A 5287-nucleotide genomic window follows, 5' to 3' on the forward strand; every position below is an offset into this window, starting at 1 on the left:
CCTGTGTCGCTATGACACCGCGTCTTACGTCAGCGATAACGATGTTTGTCTCACTCCAGTCTCGCCACAGTACGTAGACCATAAAGCTGATCCAATTAGATCAAAATTTAACTTTCTTAAGTGGAAATATGGAATTAATATTTCACCAATTTTCTTGTAGTACTAGTGTGTTTTACCGTTGTATTCCCGATAATGTGGTGACCATGATCAAAGGAATGTCCGGGTCTTTTACATCTCTGCTTAACGGCATCTCCGGGGGGAGTTTCACTCAGGTAAAAATAACAATTCCCTAATTCTCCACGTTCTCCGACAACTAAATCCTACATAGACGAAAAAAGAATATTTTAATTGAAAATAATAGTAGTACTCCAAAAAAGCAGCTTATAATATATGACAAATTTGTTTGCTTTGCAGAAAGTCATCTCTGATCTGAAAAACACTTGGGTAGAAATGTTGTATCTTGCTGCAACAGCTTTTGGTAAGTGGCGACTTTACATGCAAATATCAGGCACGTAGAAAGGGGGGGGGGGGGGGGCAGGGGGGCCTGGCCCCCCACTTTCTTCCCAATATTACCTTTACTATTGAAAATGTCCATTGAAAGGTTGGTTGGCCCCTCACCTTACACAGTATAGTGATATCAAGGAAATGTAGTATTGTATGCAAAATAAAAATTGGAAGTGGAAGGAAATTGGCCTTGAAAAAAGTTGGCCACTACCCCCCCCCCCCCCCCCCCCCCCCCGCCCCTCACGAAATAGGATTTCGTGGTTTGGGCAATTTAATTTTTTTTTTTGCTTGTTAACTATTACAGGTAAGTAAAAAAAAATTCTATGGTTGCCCCCCCCCCACTTTCAAAAACGATGCTACGTGCCTGAATATTGGTAATTTATGTCATATCCACGTGGTTCTAATGATGTTGCTTGGTCTATTACAACAGGGACTTCTATTCTGGTGGTGGTCTTAATGTGGCTTCTAGCGGCTGTCATCATCTGGATGCTCGTGTTCACCGTCATTATCTTCTCTATAGGAGCCACCGGATATTGCTGGTGATTTGCCATACTATTTCAAAGATATTTAAAATATCAAAATTCATGTTGCCTAGCAGGCGCGTACCCAGGCATACCTTTGTACGCACAAACATCCACATCATTTTCGAAAAAAAATAGAAAAGAAAAAGAGAGAGAGAGAGGAGAAGAGAGCGAGATAGGCGTAATATTGTAAAGCGTAGTCATCATTTTTGCAAAATATTAGTAAATTATAATATCAGAATTAAAAAAAATCCCAAGAAACAATTGAGAATTAACGATAAAAAAATAAATGAAAATCAACAGAATCAGTTTTGGGGAAAATACGACATTATACACCTAACTGAAATCAAAATATTTTCCGGATTTTGGTTTACTATCGAATATTGCTGATTGTTTTTATGCGCCCGAATTTATTCGGGGCGCATATTGTTTTTGTCCTGTCTATCTGTTTGCCTGTTTGTTGTCAACTTTAACCTTCGCCATAACTTTTGAACCGTGAGAGATAAAGACATCATGTTTGGTATACATACTCCACTAATCAAGCACTTTCAATGAAAACAAGATCAATAACATGTAACCTTGACTGTGACCTTTATACTAAAAACAGCTTTTTCGAACTTTCGCCATAACTGTGACCTTTACTTTTACTAAAAATAGTTTCGAACTTTCGCCATAACTTTTGAACTTTGAGAGATAGAGACATATAAATCATATTTGGTATGCACACTTCACTAATTAAGTACTTTCAACTGACACCAAGGTCAATGACCTTGTGACCTCGACTGTGACCTATATGCTAAGAATAGCTTTTTTCGAATTCTCGCCATAACTTTTGAACCGTGAGAGATAGAGACTTCATATTTGGTATGCGTACTCCACTAACTAAGCACTTTCAACTGACAACAAGGACAATGATTGTGTGACCTTGACCGAGACCCATTTGCTAAAAATTGCTTTTTTAGAACTTTGTTGCCGCCGGGCGCATAGTGTTTCACAAACACATCTTGTTCCAAGTGTAATTATTCTTAAAGAGTTTCTCTATTGTAGATTGCACAGAATTAAACCACAGTCGGTTCCCTTAAAACAATCGATAGTTTTATCTAATGCCAAAAATTTCAATTTCTATTAATGGAAATTAACTTCCAACCGCAATGCTTAACTTCTGTAACATACACCCCCTCCCCCCAAAAAAATTAACCTAATATCGGATTCATGCGAGACTTCAAAAATCATAATTCAGCTTTATATATGAACATCAAAAATCGAAAAATTGGTAAAATTCAGTTTAACCTTAAAAATAATAAGGCCTGTTTAAGTATTGACATCCGTAATACATTGTACTACCTTAAAACCAATAGTATATTTCGTGGTCTGTCTAAACCAGTCAACCACTCTAACCAACTATCGTATGTTACCATAGTTACCATACGTATTTTGTCGAGCTTCAAAAGTCTAAAATTGTTTTAGTGGGTTCGCTTTTGGACAGATCTTTTCTCATTTTTAAGTTACTGTCCGCATTTTGTACAAGGGAAGAACAGACCTTAAATTTGGCTGCGTAACAAACCGAAAAAGATAAGAAAAATGCTATCAGAAGGGTCAAACATGCACATCGAAAATTCACCAGCTTCCAGGGGCTTTGCATTAAGGCGGCCCCCAAACCCCCAGCCTATCCAGGCGTCCACATCAAAAGAACCCTGGCTACGCCCCTGCCTAGAAATGTTGATTTGTTTTCTGAAGGTACTACTGGTATCACTTTGATAAGAGATACAAGGGTCTTAGTGCAACAGAACAAACAGAAGCTGAAAAAGAGAAAACACAGACTTGGCTTATCTATGCTGCAGTCGGCAGTGGAGTTACGACAGTATAATGCTGAGATCGCCATTGAAGTAACGGTAGGTTTGTATGTCGCGGTCGCCATTGGAATAGCGGCAGATATCTATGCTGCGGTCGCCATTGAAGTAACGTAGGTTTGTATGTCGCGGTCGCCATTGGAATGGCGGTAGGTATCTATGCTGCCTTCAGCAGTGGAGAACAGCAGGTATCTATTCTGCGATCGCCGGTTGAGTAGCCTATCTATGCCGCGTTCGACCGTTAAAACAAGAATTATCCATGCTGCGGTCACAAGAGGAGAAACGGTATATCTATGCTGCGGTTGCCAGTTGAGTAAGGGAAGGTATTTATGCCGCGGTCGCCAGTGGAATCACGTTATTTCTTTCACTAAAACGTGTTAACTTTTTATCTAATGTTTTTTAAAAAATGTAAAGTTGTATGAACGCTTGAAGTTCTAGCGACAAATGCATTTATCTAGATCTTTAGTAAAGGCTAGAGAGCTATGACAATAAGACAGTAATCGGCCGTTTTTAACTTTTACAGTTGATACTGCTGCTTGTGTTGCTCATCATGAGAAAGAGAATACAGCTGGTGAGGTTCTGAATATATTACACTTGTATATGTATTTATAAATGTAATTTAGTGCTAATTTGATATGAGAACATGATTGATCAGTGCATTAAACACCATTGCACAGGTAGTGCAGCTATTCAAAGAAGCGGGGAAGGCATTGAAATGTGTGCCCTGTCTGCTACTTCAACCCGTCTGGGTGAGTACTGCAGTGACGTCATCAATTGTGTCTTTTTCATGGAGAAAATTATTTATTCTATTTTATTATTGATATATATATATCATCTCCAAATAAGTTATACCCAGCTAAGAGACCCGTCTCCTCATGTTTAGTTATGTGGCGGTCAGCCGGATTCGATCGCCGGTGGCCAGATAGCTCAGTTGGTAAAGCACCTGAGTTTCAGGGGCCCAGGGTTCGAATTCCGGTCTGGTCCGCTGCATTTTCTCCTCTCCCGTTACATTTGGTGCCGTGCCATGCCCTGGAAATGACAGGTGAAGGACCTGCCAGGGAGCCTGGGTTGGGGTCTTTGGAGGGCCAAAGACCTTTAAGGAGGGAGGAATGTGGCGGTCAGCCGGGTTCGATCGCCGGTGGCCAGATAGCTCAGTTGGTAAAGTTTCAGGGTTCGAATCCCGGTTGGTCCGCTGCATTTTCTCCTCTCCCGTTACATTGATTATTAACAGACGCTGCTGATACTGATTGGGACTGTGGTGGCGCTAGCTGTGATAGCGGTGTATATTGAGACTTCTGGTAAGCCAATACATAATAGAGCCATTCCATTCTTCTGTTAAATTCCTAAACATGGATACTAGTTATAACACAAGTATTTCTCATTATCGTCTTTCAGGACTACCTGTAGTCAACAACCAAACCCAGACAGTGACTTACGAGATGGAGGGGGCTTGGCAGGTAATGGTCATGTGACAAACCACATGATCAGTCTCGCTAAAAAAAATTACTATCTGGTATGGATGAATTTCTCAGAAAAAAAATCCCTCCACAAACCATAACTGGTATGGTTGTTTCATTTTTGTAGTATGTGCGATGGTACCAGATCTTTGGCCTTTTGTGGATCACTGCTTTCATTATTGCATGTCAAGATTTCGTCATAGCAAGTGCCATTGCTACTTGGTATTTCAAAAGGTACCTTAATCAGAAAATCGTTCCTTTTTCAGTTTATGTAAATCTATCTAAATGTTGCAAGATTCGTAATTTTTGTCCGTCTTTCTCCATTTCAGAGACAAGTCTTCCATGGGGTGTCCGATACTGACAGGAATATGGAGAGTTATGAGGTGAAAATATATTTAATAAAACACCAAAACTATTTTTGTATTTGTATTTGAGTCGTGTCCATGAGTTTATTTTTGCAGGTATCATATGGGGTCCATAGCTTTTGGGTCCTTCATCATCGCCTTGGTGCGTTTGGCTCGACTAATTCTGGCGTATATTCAGTCCAGGTAAGTCAGTCTCTCATCATTTCTAAATCCCTCACTACATTACGTATAAATTAAAACCTTTGCTTCTTTATTTCTGCAGACTGAGGGATAAGAGCGGTGCTGTTGTGGACTTTATTCTCAAGGTGTTTACAGTGCTGCCTTTGGTGTTTTGAGAAGTTCCTCGCATACCTCAATAGAAACGCCTATATTGAAATAGGTAAGTATCGTGTGAATCATAAGGCATTGGTTACTTTTAGAAACACACTACTAATACTAGTATTAGCATTAGAATATAAGTAAAACCAGTAAGTTGCTTTTGAGGTGAGGAAATTGATAATTGTATGTTGAATAACATTCCATTCGAGAATTTTTTTCACGTATAGAGATTTTTGTGAAGGGCTTCAAATTTGTAGTGAAGAAACTTTATT

The 5287-nt window shown here is 39.5% G+C and overlaps 1 pseudogene; it reads left to right on the plus strand.

Moving 5' to 3' along the window:
• The first annotated feature begins 4 nt into the window (after positions 1–4).
• LOC134245210 (choline transporter-like protein 1) lies at positions 5–5076 on the plus strand (annotated as a pseudogene).
• The last annotated feature ends 211 nt before the right edge of the window (positions 5077–5287 follow it).

This window comes from Saccostrea cucullata, unplaced genomic scaffold (genome assembly GCF_032062105.1).
Source record: "Saccostrea cucullata isolate Sc308-1 unplaced genomic scaffold, CSIRO_AGI_Scuc_v1 ctg21112, whole genome shotgun sequence".
Lineage (NCBI taxonomy): Eukaryota > Metazoa > Mollusca > Bivalvia > Ostreida > Ostreidae > Saccostrea > Saccostrea cuccullata.